Source organism: Paroedura picta, chromosome 3 (assembly GCF_049243985.1).
Source record: "Paroedura picta isolate Pp20150507F chromosome 3, Ppicta_v3.0, whole genome shotgun sequence".
NCBI lineage: Eukaryota > Metazoa > Chordata > Lepidosauria > Squamata > Gekkonidae > Paroedura > Paroedura picta.
Window position 1 is genome coordinate 34,277,902 of NC_135371.1, and position 17,058 is coordinate 34,294,959.

The 17,058-nt window shown below is 45.0% G+C and overlaps 1 protein-coding gene across 4 annotated transcripts in view; it reads left to right on the forward strand.

Annotated features, from left to right (window-relative positions):
• GRM7 (glutamate metabotropic receptor 7) overlaps positions 1-17,058 on the forward strand; it is a 589,497-nt gene that overhangs the window by 377,888 nt on the left and 194,551 nt on the right. The window lies entirely within an intron of this gene.

Consider the following 17,058-nt stretch of genomic DNA (forward strand, 5'->3'; position numbering starts at 1 on the left):
AGAAAGATTGAATCTTCATAGGTTTTATAGGAATTGGACACAGAAGCATAAGCCTTCCAGGACAAGGGAAACAGATTAGGTTTAAAAAGTGCATTCTTTCTGTTTCTACCTTTCTGTGCTGTAGTAACTGACATTTCCCATTGATTTTGTGCCCCAAGAGAAAGAGACAGAGGCGGTTGTCTTGTTTTGAGCATTTCTTTTTACATGTTTTTCCAACAAGAGGAATATCTTAATAAAGGCTGGCTTTGTAGCTGCAGTGCAACTAAAGATCAAAATGCACACAATTCAAAAGTTATTTTGAGTGATTTCATTTCAGGGTTCATCTCTGTGGAAAATGTGTATCTTTGTTCAGTTTCTGCCCTACCTTTATCCCAGCACAATGTGCCTCAGTTGCAGAAAGCAGTGACATTGTAACAGAAAGTACTCAGTCTATAACAAAGCATAAAATGGGCACATTAACATTACATATAACTTGCATAGTCTTCCTGGGCTGATTCTGCATTTACTTTGTTTTTTTCCGGTGTGGATCCTGCTGTATCCAGACCGATTTCAACTCGGTCTTTCCCGCTCCCCATTGAAACAGAAAAGTGTTCTGCACAAGGTTAGGGAGGCTCATAAGGGGAGGGGGGAGCCAGACACAGCCTCTTTCTTTCTTTTCTTTTCTTGAAGGGGTATTGGATCACTCTGGGATTGGAATAAAAGCTCCGTGCAGCTTACACCCTGGAGAAAACACATTTAAGCCATTTTCCAGAAGCTTCTGTGTGACTATGCAAAATGGACCTCACTAAGGTGGATACAGGTTTGGTTCTCCCATAAAGAAGGTGATGGCATGTAACACACAGAATCATAGAATCATAAAGTGGGAAGGTATCTTCAGGGTCATCTAGTCCAACCCGCTGCACAATGCAGGAACTCACAACTACCTGTTTATCCTCAGTGATCACAATTTCATGCCCAAATGATCCCCCCACCATCAAAAATCTCCATCCTGGAGGAAATTCACCTACCATCCCACAGTAGCAATTAGCAATTTCCTAGGTATGCAAGGAAGGGCCACAAGATAAAAACACTGGCAAATGTCCCCCATTCCCAATCTCTTAGTCGTCTTTTCTCTAGGCTATATATACCAAGCTCCCTCAACCTCTCCAAATCCCTTACCATCTTTGTAGCTCTCCTCTGAACATGCTCCAGTTTCTCTACATCTTTCTTCAGTTGTGGTGCCCAAAACTGAACACAGTATTCCAAGTGAGGTCTAACCAGAGTAAAGTGGTAACATCGTCTTTCATAATCTGGAAACTATACTTGTTTTAATATAGGACAAAAGCCCATTTGTCAAGACAAATCTCACTCATCTCATAGTGATGCATGTGATTTTTCCTACCTAAATGCAGAACTTTACATTTTTCACTATTAAACTTCATTTTAGTCCAGTATTCCAGCCTGTCAAGATCATCTTGTATCCTAATTCTGTATTTTGGTGTGTTTGCTACCCCACCCAGTTTAGAAATCTGCAAATTTCATAAGCAGATTTTATCCCTCTATTCCTTCATCCGAATCATTTATGAATATGTTGAATAACACAGGGCCCAGGACAGTTCCCTGAGACACTCCACTCATCACTGCTCTCCAAGAAGATGAACCATTTATAGGCACCTTTTGGGTGCAATCTGTCAACCAGTTTTCGATCCACCTAACAGTAATAGGATCCATACCTCATTTTACCAACTTGCCAATAAAAAAATAATGCGGAACCTTATCAAAAGCGTTACTGAAATCAAGGTAAACAATGTCCACAGCATTCCAGACAAAGCATATGTTGCTTCTGATTTATGCTCCATCATGTTGCTTCTGACTTGTGGTGACTCTACAAACTTGTGGTGACTCTACGAAATAACAACTGAACTTCAAGGGGATTGATTGGCTGTTTTGGCAAAGAATTGACTAGCAGGTAGCGACTATACCAGTAATGATGCGAACCCAGCTTTTGGCAACAAAATGGCCGCAGCCTTTTATTATTCCGGACCCCTCCAACCGGAGGGTTGGCCCAAATGCAGGAAAGGGAGCCTCCCCTTGCCAGCCATCCGGCTGACCACCTTGAAACCGCGGCGCTCCGGCTCCACGCCTTCCGCCGCGGGATCCCTGGAAAGCAACCTCGGTGGACCCAATGGGCGTCCGCCTCCATCAGGCCCCCTGTTGCTTGGCCCCGGGCCCCTGACCTCCCAGCCGGGTAGGCCTCGCCCGGTTACGGCCGATCTCATTAATGAGACCCCCTCTTTTCCGGGGAGTCCCGCATGCAGACAGGCTCCCCGCCAAAAGGCTCCCTTCCTGGCATAACCCGCGGCTGCGACGGAAACGAAACAAACAGGGAGGGCAAGGGAGGGTGACTGTCCGGGCGGCGTGTCCTAGGCAAAGAGGGTGGGCTGCCTGCTCCTGGCCTATTTAAGGCCAGCAGCCCTGCCCCTCTTCGACAGGCCGTGCCCTGGCCTGATGACGCGGCCGCCCCCGCCGTGTCAACAACGGCTGTGCTCAGTCGCGGCCGCGATTTATCATTGGCTGTATTTGGATGTGTGACACAGTTTACTAATGTAACAGAATTAATTTTTGCTATATACTCCCACGGTCATGTAAGGAGTTCTTAGTCTGATGGAGAGTGCTTGCACTCGAAAACTCACTCCCTGAATAAATCTTTGTTGGTCTTCAAGGTGCTACTGGACTCTGATTCTATTGTGCTACTTCAGACCAACACGGCCACCCATTTGAAACTCAGTGATATTTAAACTCTGGTACTTTTGAAAATCCACATCTACTAAGGAAACCACATATTTCTACGAGTTTAAGTTTCTGTACCTCATTGCATGAGGCACCATAATGTATAGTTTATTACAGTCTAGACTAGATCAGTCACTACCAAGGCATGGGTGATAAAGATCTCCATGATGTTGTAAGAGTAAGGCCAACTGATGCAGGCAAGTGATGAAAAATGCAGTCTGTGGTTACATCACAGCAGACTTTCCTCAGCTATGGCCTGGCCTTTGACCTGCTTCACATGTTGCCTCACAACTGGATGTATGAGTTACTTTCAGTTATCTATCTGTGAAATTGAAATAAGAGCGTATCTGAGAAGGTTATTGTGCAGGCAAATTAAAATGGCTGTAATCATGCACAGAAGTTCATTTAAGACCACTGTTATTTGTTGGTTTTAATGGGTAGCCTAACTGTTTCCTGGATTATGGCTATTGAAGACATTGTGATTTGCTTTGCAAATTGAAAGTTTACTCATAAGAAACCTTTTAAACTGTACAATAGAAAAGTATGCTGCAATAGTGCATGAAATTCATATAAATTCTGGTATGTCAGATGTCTCTAATATTAAGACACTGCCCTTTACTTAAGAAGGTTTCAGACCCAAAGAATATTCTGAGTTCACTGGTATATGAAGAATATAGAGCATCACAGCATCATAAGACAGACTGGATGTCCTTTATTTTATACTTTAGAACTCTGTGTTGGGAAATGCAAGATCTGTAGTATGCATGATTCAACAGCATATTTGAAGGAGGCATCAGAGGAGAAGTGTGGTTAACATACTTAGATCAGGAACATCCCGGTATTTTCCAGATAATTTTCTCCTATGTCTTGATTGGTTCAACCGGAGACTTCCTGCTCCTTTGGGCACACTTCCTCCTGGATCACCTTCTGAAGAACAGATAGGACTCTTACTTCTCTCTTACTTTCAAAGTTGTTTCACTTCTTAATAAAACTATTCGTTGTCTTGGCATTCAAAGGAGGTGTTTCCTAAGTGGCCACTGGTTGCCGCTAATCTTCAGTGGCTACAGTTTCCTGAGCCATATCACTGTGGAAACTAATTGCAAATGTGATTCAGCTTTGAATGCATCAAGCTCCAAGCACTATTTTGTCTGATTGCCAAATTACAATTATTTAGACAAACAGTATGTTGAGGGAATTGATTGACAATTGTAACCACAGTGGACAAAGTCAGTCTACAATACACTTTGCCTTTACCTTGGGTATTAGGTTCAAACTTGGCTCTCAAACCCAGCAAAACCCTGGCTACACAGGTCTCTCTCCCAATTTTTTTTTCCTGTTGAAGAGCTGGAAGTGGTTCAACTCAATAAATGACAGCACTTTTTGCAGCCTGTGACACAATTATTAAATTGCCTCAAAAAGAAAACATTCTAGATATCCTAAATTTAATGGCAACATAAATGCATTGATTCCTGTAAATATAACATTTGTGGAGACAGAGTCGTCATTGCCCTTCAGAAAGGGCACTCTGAACACAGCAAAAGCCCAACTACAGGTTCCAGGGTCCTGCTGGGAGGGGAGAACACCTGCTCCAGGGACTCTTCGCCTAACATCACACAGCTGACTAGTAGGGAAATCTAGGCAAGAAAACTAACCCTTCATCTGCATCACTGGTTATGTGGCAATGTCACTTCTGGAGTTCACCAGAAGTGACAATATCGAGTAACTGGTGACAGAGAGACACTCTGGTATTTGGACAGCTCTATTGTAAAAATGACTTCTACCATAAAGTTTTTGCCCAAATATCAGAGTGTCCCCACATCTCTGGCAATGTGATGATATCATTTCTGGTGTGTGTTGGAAGTGGTGTTTCTGTTGTGCTGCGGGTGACACAGGCCTAGTTTTCATGTCTGTAAGTTTCCTTGCCACCTGCTGGTTACTAGGGGGTATCTGGCAACCCTGAGCCTAAAGCACACATACAGAGAAGGTCTAAAATATTAACTTAGATGCATGGGGTCTCTTCTTTTTTTCTGTTTGCTCTGGAGTGATGCTGGCAACTGTTGCTAACCAACTCCATAAACCTTTAACCCTCTCAGTCAGCCTGCCCTAAACTTTGCTATTGGCATCTAACCAATGAGACTGAGATGATAGTGCTGAGGGAGTGGGATGATAAGGATTCTCCTTACCTCCAGGGCTTCTCTCCATGGTCTTGCTGGTTAGAAACTGGCAGGAAAGTTTAGAGAGGGGGGCTGCTGTGAAAGGAGATGAATAGAATCCTTGAAAACTTTTGACTGTTTTCTGTTTGAAGTAATTTCATAATTGCTTGCCAAGCCACAAGGGTGCTGCCATTTATTGACTCGAAGTTGAATCCCATGCCTACCCCACAACTCTCTAACTGGAAAATATACTTTAGAAGAAGGATTTATGTAGCTGCCGTGCAACCCTGCCAGGCTGCACTTAACTGAGTCTGTGGCTAGGGAGCCACAACCCAAAACAAAGTCCAAGAACAGAGTCACAACAGTCCATAGTCAAGCCAGAAGTGAGTTGTCAAGAGACAGAAGCCAGAGCCAAGTCTGAAAGCAAGTAGAAACTGAGGAAGCAGATGGGGAATGGAGCTCCTGAGCAGGTAGGCTTGGTCTGGTGGAGAGCTGGGACAGGTTGCAGGAGTGAGGGTGCTGGAGTCAGGTTACTGAGAGCAGAATCCATGTCGCAGGTCTGAGGAGCCGTCAAGGTTGCATACAGAAGCCTATCCAGCAGAGCTTCACAGTAGAAAGACAAGACCCAGGGATCCAGGTGGATGGTCAGGGAACATGGATGTTGCACATACAAGGAACCCGAGCTCCCCTTGCCCTTTAAATGCAGCCTGGCTTCCCTTTCCCAAGTGTCTCCACCTGGGCTCAGTCCATCAGAGAGAGAATCCGTAGCTGAGTTCCATCTCGCCAAACAGTGCAATCCACCAGTGTGCCGCCAAACTGGTTCACCTGTGCTGTCACTGTTCTGGAGAGTCCCCCAGCCTGGAGGTAGCTGGCACAGCAAGTTCTGGCACTTCCAGTGTGTTGGACATAGTGGGCTCTCAGCTAGGACCCAGCAATACTGGCTCTTTTGGCTCCTGTGGGCCCTAATCCCCTACCAGCTATTCAAGCTCTGGGTCCACTTCCAGGCTCGTTGGTCCAGGAGGTGGGGCAGCCAGCCATATCTAGCAGCCATATCTAGTAGCATCCTCAGATGGAGGTACTTCTGACTGGGGCATGACACCAGGCTTCTGTTGGGTTACACATTGAAAGAGCATTATCCAACATCCGAATAACCATGTGATGCTTCTGTGCCATGACTTGAGTAGCAAAAAATGCCAAGAACTGAGGCTCTATCAAGGACATAGATGAATTTTTCCTTTGCTCAGGAGCAACTGATCAGCCATGACTATATGGCACTCAGACTATTGGTAAGCACCGAAATGGCTTCTGGGTACAACAGTCCCAAATTAATGTGTTGTTATGTTCTTGAAAAAAGCATTGACTGAGGTATGTATAGATCAGGAAAAGTAAGCATTTCAAGCAGCTGAGGTAATTTTGCCCAGTATGTATGACATCCAGCACGCTACAAGTCACCTTCATGAAATCTTTGTTAACACCAGCAGTATGCAAGAGAAGCCAATTTCTTTCCAGCAGAGAAAATGAATGATGTTTCTGAAGCACTGCTGCAGGAGTTTCCAGAGCAAGTTACAGCCTAAACTCGAATGGAACGAATTTAAAGCTTCTCCTTGTGCCTTTTCCACAGTCTGAAGCAAACCACTCTTGTGATCTATGCTTAAATATCCAGAGGCACATCCAAGATCAGTCCCAACAATCTTGGCAGAATTATATGGTTTGCCAAGGTGTTTCAGATCCTTGTATATTCATTTCACCTGTTGGTGATGCAGTTATCCTACCGTTAACTGTTCAATTATTGGTTTAGGTGCCATTTGCTTTATTTTTCCCCCCTTCCTTTAACTGGAAAATCCTCTACGTCTTCATTTTTATTTTTATTTTACTTTCACCTTCCACCTCTGGGATTGTAGGCCTGTCATTTGTGATTGCATCCAAAGTGAACGACTACATCAAGGATGTTAAGTGTTGAGAAAGAACCAGGGGGAAATCGAGAGTGCCTGATTATGAAATCAAAAGGATTTTCAAATGGGTTGCGTGCACCTACAGGTTGCTGCAGCTTCCTCCTTGATGTGTAAATTACCTCCATTGTGGGTTGCAAGATCCTACAGTGGAAAAATCATTTATCACTTTGGGGCTCAAATGGGAAGCCCCCACTACATCCTTAAATCACTGAAATGAAGCACTGAATAAACGACCAAAAGCATTGAACTGAGTTGAAGTTTAGGCTTCAGTGAGTCAAACTATTCAGCTTATTCCCAGATAAGTACAAAATAAACACATTACGTGTGCCCACTGCAAATAAAATATACAGATATTCAATTACATGGCAAGTCATCTCATTTAATCCGTGGTGACACCCTTTTGGCATTTGGTATTAGCATATCGTTTGCATTCGCATTGATAGGGAAGAATGTTCTCTAACACAGTTTAGCTCAAATGCTGTCGAATGATTCCAGAAATGTTACTCTGGGACGACATAAACTCTGCTGGATATTTTCAGATGGGTAGCCGTGTCGGTCTGAAGTAGCAGAACAAACATTTGAGACCAGTGGCACCCGTAAGACCAACAAAGTTTTATTCAAGGTGTGACCTTTTGTGTCCATGCACACTTCCTCAGCTATTGCTGGTATTCTGTATGGTATGGGAAACAAAGATTCCAAGGGTTTGTAGCAAGATCTACATTGCTTATAGAAGTTCATGGAACTAAAGTCTAAGTCAGCGATCCCATAGCTGGGCTATTGTGAATGAAGTTCCTAGTAAATGATATTGGATATATGATTATAGGGTCAGTGTTTCTTATTTTACTGATCCTTGTAAATTTCTGGCTTATTTCAACCCCAGGAATCAGAATGGGAAAGTGTATTCAACAAAACTAGACTAAACACAATGCATGCAAAAATGCTATCGGCCAACTACACATGCAGACCTTAATGTAGATTTTCAGAACAGTAAGTCTTTAAACTTGAGTTGATCGTATGCACCTCCCACCTCCAAGTATTAATTCTGCATTTACAATTTTTTAAACCCCACACTTTTCTAAATAGACATGGAACGTCACTTGTGATGTATGAGGGGTGGTATTCAACGTGTTTTTTTGTTTTGTTTTTTACAAAACTTAAACAATTGTCCTATTGCAGCTGCACAGTAGCATCCGTGAAAACTGTCAACCCCTCCCCAAATTCAAACACATCGTTTCTCCATCTGTCAGAATGCTGACTCCTATCTCTAACTCCCACTAACTGGCCTAACTCCTATCACTAACTGGCCTAGAGGTGCAACTTTAAGGACAGTATAGAGAATGAGCTGCTCTTGCTGAGGGAAGTCACTTTGTAGATGGCAGCTGTTTTGTAAACATCTAAAGCTGTGGTGTGTTTTCCCATAGTGAGTCGACAGATGTGATACCGAGTGTGCAAACGTAAGGCATTAAGGATCCATTTCTAAGCTCCAACTTACTCTGGCATCACTCAGTCAGCTCTTATGGGAATATCAAGGAATGAAGCCTGAGTAGTTGGAGCAGACAAACAAAATGAGAAGACAAAGTGAGTCCTGGTGTTGGCTTGTGTAAAAGATTGCTTCTAAAGGGTTTAAAACTGTGTGTTCTTTGGAAATGACAAGTTATAAATTAGACTTGAAGTTTTACATGGACCACTCTGGGTCAACAGGGACTGCACTTTCCCATCTGGAAGCCCAGCGACTGACACCTCATTAGAACTGAAAACGGACGGCACAAAGCACAGAAGTTATGCTTGGATACAACACCCTTAATTGGAAGGCTGTCTCATTGATTTCGGTGGAGCTTGCTTAGACTGACAGCCTGAAGCATGAACCTGCTCTCCCTCCCCCCATGCTTTGCCTGGTTTTGTGGCTTCCCACAGCAGTATCCTTCTTACCAGGAGTTGAAGGTTAAGGAATGTGTGTATGTGTGTGTGCATGTTAACATTTCACATGACAGATATAACGTAAAGCAGCTATAACTCTTGACATTTGCATCCTTTTAATCATAAATATCAGGGTAAAGTGCAACCAGTTTCTACAGAGGTCGGATGAGTTGCAGGATGAATCAAATAGTCTTTAGGTTGAAAGTTCCCCCAAATTGTTGAGTTGTCCCTGGCATAAAATAGGTGATGCATACTCACTACTTGTGGGTAGGGGAACTTCACGACAGTGACTGATGACATTCTTGGGAAGAACACATTGGGAATAAAATTCAGCCATCTGCAAAGCCACCTCCTGCAGGACTTGGAGGAGACAGAACAGAAATATCCTAAACAAGTAAACACTAGTGTGTCAATCTTATTCCATCACTAGAAATCAAGCCCTCTGTATGAGTAATACAGTGGGCGCTAGGTGTCCAGGCCTCCAGCGGCATCTGGCAAAGGGGCTGTCAGTTTCCCAGGGCCGAAGCCTCCTGCCCCCGGGCAACTCCAGGGTGGCTGTGAGGCTTCATGGGCAGGAAAGGGACAGCCCTACCACATCGGTGATGTGGTGGGGCTGTCCCTTTGCCAGCCCTGAAGCCTCCTGGCCCCGTGTGGCTGTGGGGTTGCGGGGCCAGCAAAGGGACAGGGCTGCTGTGTCTGTGATGCAGCGTGGCTATCCCCTTGCTGGGGGCAAAGCCTCCCCCCCGCTGCCTCCACCAAGCTGCTCCAGTCGGGCGCCTACCTGTCATTGCACCGGGCAGCCTGGTAATGGCAGCAGTGGGGGGAGGGCGACTGGCGTTGGGGGTTGGGTGGGTTGGGAGGTGCTTCACGCCTCCAAACTTATCAGGCTGGGGCCAAGGGCTGATTGGCCCCTTTGCCCATTTGCCCCTTTGCCCCGGCCTGGCAAGTGGAGGGCCCAATTGGAAGGCGTGAAGTGCCTGCCAATTGGGCCCTCCGCTTGTCAGTCCAGGGGGAAAGGGCCAATGGGTGCCCTTCCCCATCCCGGACTGGGCCAACCCCAAGGGACCTTACTCTTTTATTTATACTGCAGAGTGGTTAAAGATTACTGAAGGCATAATGAACTAAAGTTCTATTCTGAAAAGTTCAGTTTCCAGTTTAGCTTTAAACTAAAACTTTGACTTTTAGTTTGCATGATTTCATAAATTTATAATACACATATACACCTCTCTCTCACACACACACAGGTGTAATGGCATGCTGAAGATAATCCTATATGTTTTTTCTGATTTTTGGAGTCTAGGAATAGTCACTCTGATGTATTCTTCTGAGACCGAGAGCTGTTGGTCTTTTGTAGAAAATGGCAGAGAGCTTTATAATGGGTCAGATATTTTCCTTTGATAAATATGCACAATTCTCGTTAAACACAGTAGGAGTTACTTGTCCCTGCCGGAAGGCAGCTTTAGGCCCAGTGTGAGCTCTATGAGTGACAATTTTAAAGGCAGCATTTTAAAGATATAACTTTGCTGAACTGTTGAAGTTTGTGGTTTTTCTTACCAAAGTTGAAGGTATGAAATGAAGGAAGGGATTTGTGTTCGACCTGTTTACTCGCCAATCAAAGGATACACTCCCTCCAACAAATACTTAAAAAGTAAATATTTTCCCTGATCAAACAGAAGCTCTTACCAATAATACTTTAACAAATATTTTTAAACAAGTCACTTGTTTAAAATAGTGTAAACTAAGGAACTGTTTATGTTGTCTTTTGGTTTGTCATCATAACCTACTTCCCTGTTCTTAGGAAAGACGCTGCCCAAACTAAGCACTTTTAAACTCCATCAATTTCAAAAGTAAGCAATTTAAACTCAATTGATGGGTCTTAACCAGTCATGTACAACTTGTGACCTTCCCCCTTCAGAAATGGGGTAGGAGTTAACACAAAACAAAGAAGTTGCTGACTGCACTCGTACAGACAATATATCCCCTCCATCATTGTCTACCCTACTCCCCACTTCCACAGTTGCTGGTTTGGCCAGTGTACAGCTTCCTCTGTCACCTGCATGCTCATCCTAGTGTGACTGATGCTATTATTGAGACAGCTTCCCTCATCATCAGCATGGCCTGTGTAGTTTCCCCCATCATAGCTGGGGACAGCTGAGCCAAGGCTGGGAGCGGGTGGGGAGAAAGGGGTGCAGTGAACAGAAATGGCAGAAGGCAAGTGGGGAGATGGCCACACAGGACTCCTACCTGAGCAGCCTCAGAATTAGCCCCCCAAAAAGAGGGCCGGGTTTCAATGGAAAGGTGGAAGGGATGCCCTTTCTGGGAATATTTCTCTCTTCTGCTGGCTGCTGTTTTTCATGCTGTTTTGTAACTTTAAAGGGACTGCACAAGACTGCCCAAAATAGTTGAGCTGTTCAGTTGTTTTTCAGGCTTTCTGCAAACCCTGTTTAAAGGGACTGTTGTTTGCATGAGTGCAAGCCACACAAACTGGTTTGGTTCATCAACTAGACTTATGGTTTGGTTTGGGGTTCAGTTTGTGGTTCAGTCATTTATCTCGAAGAGGGGAGCCGTCTTCTGAGATAAATGAAAATGGAAGGAAGCATTTGTTTGCAGCTGCATTAGCTTCCTTCTCTAACCTTAATGCCAGGTTCTCTAACATTAATGCCAGCTCCTATACAATCCTAGGCTCCTGAGTCAGCTAGTGTCAGCTGTATACCACTGAATCAGGCAAGCTCATGGTCTTTGAAGTCCACAGGCTTCTCACCCAGCATCACTTTTTCATGTCGGGGCTTAATTTCACCATGTTCACTCTTAGCCACTTAACCACAGCAATCAGAGTTCACATTGCTATGTTGGAAGTGATATTCTTACCTGAACAACTTTGCACCAAAAAGATCCGAATTGATTCTATGCTTTCACAATGAGAGAAAAAAAGCTTCACTTCCTCACTTGTAGCTTTCTGCTGCTTCCCAAATATTTCAGCAGTTTTTGAAAATCAGCAATAACACTGGGTAGTATTATTCTGATGTCAGGAAACAAATATGCTGGACAATACTGGATCCAAAGGTGCTTGATTCCACACTCCTTCACATGCAGCTGGCTGGGTGACCTTGGGCTCCTGATGGCACTGATAAAGCTGTTCTGACTGAGCAGCAATCTCAGGGCTCTTTCAGCCTCACCCATCTCACAGGGTGTCTGTTGTGGAGAGGGGAAAGGGAAGGCAATTGGAAACTGTTTTGAGACTCCTCCTGGTAGAGAAAAACGGCATATAAGAACCAACTCTTCTTCTTCTTCCTTATTGCAACCTTAGCTCTAAAAACTGATTGAATGCAAAAGGAACACTGTGTCTTCCTTTGATCAAAGCCGTGTCATCAAAGATTATTACACATTTTTTCTCCCTGGAAAATCGTCATCAATACCATTTTTATTTCTGGGCATAAGAAAGTCAAGACGAACAGTATACCACGGGGCACTCTCGAGAGGATTTGAAATTATTGCCAAAAAAAAGGAAAGAACAAAAGGACATCTCCCTTAAATAATTTTTCCTACTGTGGAGAAAATTAGAACTGTTATCAAAGTGTTTCCGGACCCAGCATAAAATGATATATTTGCAGAAAATATTGCTTTTATTTAGATTTGAGCACTGGGTCCTTTGAGGTGATCCTTTTTGATGAGGGAGAATAATTTCTGAGTAACAAAAAGCAATGGCTGGTTTAAGAATTCCATGTATCTGTAAGGAGCGGTGAGTACTGTTGCTGACAGGCAAATGAGAGGGGGGGTGAAATAATGTGTTGCCCTAGAAACCAAAAAAAAAATATGGCTGGTTGTTGTAGAGAACTAGATAACGAGCTAAATAAGGGAAATTCTGGTGCAGAATATGGAAGAGATAGATAGAAATCCCGGCTCAGGAGAGAATGCTATCTCTCAGCATTTTTCCCTGTGTGCTGTGCACATGTTGAACCATTCATTGTACATGAGGTTTCAACTGATAACTTGTGTGGTAGATACCTTGCAGGCATTTTGAACCTTGTTCCAATTAGGAAAGGGGGAAAAAGTATGAAAGTAACAAGGTTTGGATCCTATAAACAATTACCGTGCCCGTTCGATAATCTCTTTTCCAAAGCCTGCTTCCTCTTCTTCGAAAACGTCTCTTTGCTCAAGACTGATGCTTTTGGAATTGGCCCTTGTGTAAATGGAGGCTTTAGTGGAAGACCAGTTACTATTTCCACTAAGGTGTTGGTGCTCCCTCACTTTGAAAAAGAGAGAGCTCCAGGCTATATAAGGAGCAGGAATAGCATGATGGTTCCCAGACAATCCGGGCTGACAATAGTAGTCTAAATACAGCGGGCGCTAGCAAGGCTGGCGTGTTAAGCGTGGCGGGTGTTGGGGCTCCCGAGGCCCGTCGGCGGAGGCAAGGGTGGCAGCGGGCGGCAGCGGGTGGCGTTGGTAGGCAGCGGCGGGACCGTGAGTACGGATGTGGGACCGCCTACCTGTGTGCGGCGGCGGGACTGTGGCCCTGGCGGGGTGGTTGGGGCAAGGTCCTGGTGGTGGCAGGGGTGGCTGGGTGTGGTGTGTTGCGGCTGCAGGGCTCAGCGGAGGCGGCATGGAGGACACGTGGAAGGAGACAGGAAGGTGGATGTGCTTTCCTTCGGAGCGTCGGCGGGCCAGGCCTGTCAGCCTGGATGCGGGCGTGTGGGCTGCCCGAGGGGAAGGGCGAGGATGCAGCCGTAGGCCGCAAGGGTAAGTTGGAGCAGGGAAAAGGGTTGGTGGGGCGGCAAGGGATGGGCAGGTCATTGTTCGGGGTGAGAAGGGTACAAGAAAGCGGCCGTGGGAGCATGTTTGGTGGAGGGGGGGAAAGAGGCAGTTCCCAGGGGTGGCAAGGGCTGTCGTTGCCGCCAGGGAAAGGAGGTTTCCCTGACTGCAGCGGCGTGGGGGGATCCTCCTCCCCAGCGGCCATCCCTGTCCTCGGGCGATTGACATTCTGGAGGGTGGAGCGGCGAGGATGGCTGCTTGGGAGGAGTGCAGAGTCGGCGGCAGGGTGTTTGGGAGATGGGCCAAGTAGCCAATGGGGAGGCGTGCTTCACAATTGGCCACTTGGCCCTGGAGTGATACTTGGAGGAGCGAATCAGGAGCTGCTTCGCACCTCCTGATTCGCTCCTCTGAGTTTTTATCCCAGACAGCGCCCGCCCACTCTCCTCCCACTTAGCCCTTACCCTTTTATTTAATACTGCGGAGCGGTTTAAAGATGATGATGATGATGATGATGATGATGATGATGATGATGATGATGATGATGATGATGATGATGATGATGATGATGATGATGATTTCCCGCCACTCCCAGCTGGGCTGGCTTCAGGCAGGTTGCAAGATAAAAAGTCAAAAATACCATAATCCTCTTAAAACCCCCACTAAAATTACAAACAGTTTATAAGCAGGGCTCCAAGCCGGATGGTAGGGGTGCCTTTCTCTAATTGGCCTTGAGTTGCTTCTTTTTTCACCTGTCTCAGGCTGTATGGAATAGATGAGTTTAGAATTAAGTAGGCCTTTTGAGAGTGGACCGGTAAATCCCTAACTAAGGTGGTAGGTTCAATTTGCGCTCATTTATGTTAATTAATTGGCAAGCACCCTGAGGTGTTTTAGTATAGGCTTATGTAACCAAACTGGGTAATTTGGGTTGTCTGATGCAAGTCCCTGGGGGAAAGAGCTCTTTTCTGAACCTGAATATTCAAGCTGTCTGATGTAGGGGAATGGCCTTGATTGTCAGATTCTTCTCGTACAATTTTGATGGGCTGGCATTGACAAGCAAGAAAGGAGCCTTGTAGCACTGTGGGCTTGAAGCCAGTGTGAGATTGCCCAAACATAGTAAACCTGTTCAGTTGTCTCTTAGGGTGCCCATACATCAGTTTTCCCATTGCAGTTCAGTCTTTTAAATAATGAATAAAACCTTAGTTTAATCCCGTTTTACTGTCTGTGGCTGGTAGAAGTATATCTCTTCATAGCAGAGATCAGTGCACATGGAATGGAACATGTCTGTATGGTCCAAGCCACTGTAGCATGACAACATCAGTTTTAGAATAAACAGAAAGAAATTTCCAAGCTCACAATTTATAAGGATCCCAACATCTTACAAGAATGTATCTCTTGGGCTAATTCTATACATCCAACTATACAATTCTTAATAAAGCTTTTTGTTTTTGCCAGCTTGGAAATTTCTTTCTATTTATTCATCTTTGGCTGACGGGTCATTTCTGCTTGCTAACATCAGTTTTAGGGCAGTGTCAGAGTATACTCTGGCAATAAACTAAAGAAGATTTTAGCTGAAGGCCAGTGGAGCTGTTGAATACCTAAATACATTGAGGAAAAAGTAGCTCCAGTCAGGGTAAACAGAAATCAGTTTCTGACCACCTGTGTCCTGTATATTTTCAATATTTTGAAACTAGAAGGATTAGACATGGTCGTGCAGTGCCATGCTGTTGTAGAATAGCATTTTCTACTTTCTGCTGTGATCCTGAGAATTCAGAATGGTACCTTTGTAATTCTTTGTGCTAGTGGGAAGCACATAATTGAGTTCTTGCTGTTAATTAGGGGGGCTGCAGATTTTGCCGCAAAGTTCTTCAACAGTCTAACTTACATGTTCAAAAGGTTGCTCTTTACTAGGTTCCTGCCAAACAACTGTGAATCTCTTTCATGTGGTTTTGGATTGAATTTCTGCAAAAGTATGTGCAAATATGCTGCTAATCAAACTAGTCAGCAACCATTAGCATTATCAGGGACTACTTTGATGAGCACCAAAGGGTAGGATTTTATTCAAACATACAGCATTTATTTAGGACTGATTAATATGATCCATGACTAATCTAATCGTCCATTTAAACAACTGCCAGCTGACTGGAACAGTTACAGAGCAAGGGCTGGGGTTAATACAATTCAAGTGACCTATATGAGAATGTGTCAGGAACTAAGCAGTTGTGGCCCAGCAGATTCGCACCACAGACATCACTCTCAGGCTTCAGGGTGAAGCTTTTTTTGGGTAAAAGTCTTTTTTGGAGAATCAGGACAACGATCTTAGACAGGAATCTTGACAGAGACACTGAGAAAAGGGGTTGCAAAGCGTAAATACCTTAGCTAGAGGGCATAGGGGCAGCATTTGGTGGGAACATTGATTCATACAGAAAGAACATTACAGTTTCCTCTGATCTACAAGGTGCCAAAACAACCCAAGTGGCCACCTGGTATTTAGACTGAGCTCCAGTGAGAACAGCCTTGTGAGAAGAGATAAGGAAGTGAATGCAGGAGGAGCCTTTGAAATCCAGGAGGAGATGGGAAGGGCACTCTCAAGCGGGCCTATGAAGGTACCATAACCCAGCGAGAGATCCAGGAGAACAAAGCAATCAAGCAAACCTCAAAAGGGGGTGAGAACTATGGGTCAAGAACTAGGGGTTCATGACACTCTGCTCCTCTCAGGGGCCCCCCTACCCACCACTGGCATTGAGAGACTTTGGATCCAGTTTGGAAGGGTATGCCTCGTGAAAGTGCTTTACCAGTACAGGGGCGTGCACGTCCTCTGCATCCACCCATTTATTATCAGAGTTGGGGAACCCCTTCCAGGCTACCGGGTACTGCAGGCGTTTCCTCTGGACTCGGGAGTCGAATACCTCTGAGAGTTCATAGTGCATGTCATCCTCCACCATGACAGGGGGCAGAGGAGGGGCCGTGGGGTGCCACTTATCTGGTGGGGGGGGCAGTTTCAGGAGACTGACATGGAACACAGGGTGCACCTTTTGATATGAGGGGGGCAACTTCGTTTTAATTGCTACCTCGTTTACGAGTTCCACTACCTTAAACAAACCTGCAAACTTAAAACTCAGCTTCTTGCTTGGGCATCTGTTTTTTAGGTGTTTCATGGAATTCAGGATCATGTCCCCTATAGAGTAAATAGGCACCTCCCCCTTTTTTTTGTCCACCCATGCCTTGGCTTTGTGAAGGGCCTCCAACACCTCCCCCCAGGCTTCCCGCACTTTGTAGCCCAATTCACCACCTCGGGCAGGAGGGAAGAGTGCATGCCCAGCAGGGGTTCCAGTGTGGGGAAAGGCTGGGGTGCCTATCCATGCACTACTTAGAAGGGGGACAGCCCCATACTGGCATGAGGAGCATTATTGTGAGCATACTCAGCTAGGTGCAATAAAGACACCCAGTCATCTTGGTGGTAATTTAAGAAGCATTGTAAATATTGCTCTAAAACCTTTTTGGTCTCACCGTTAGTGTCC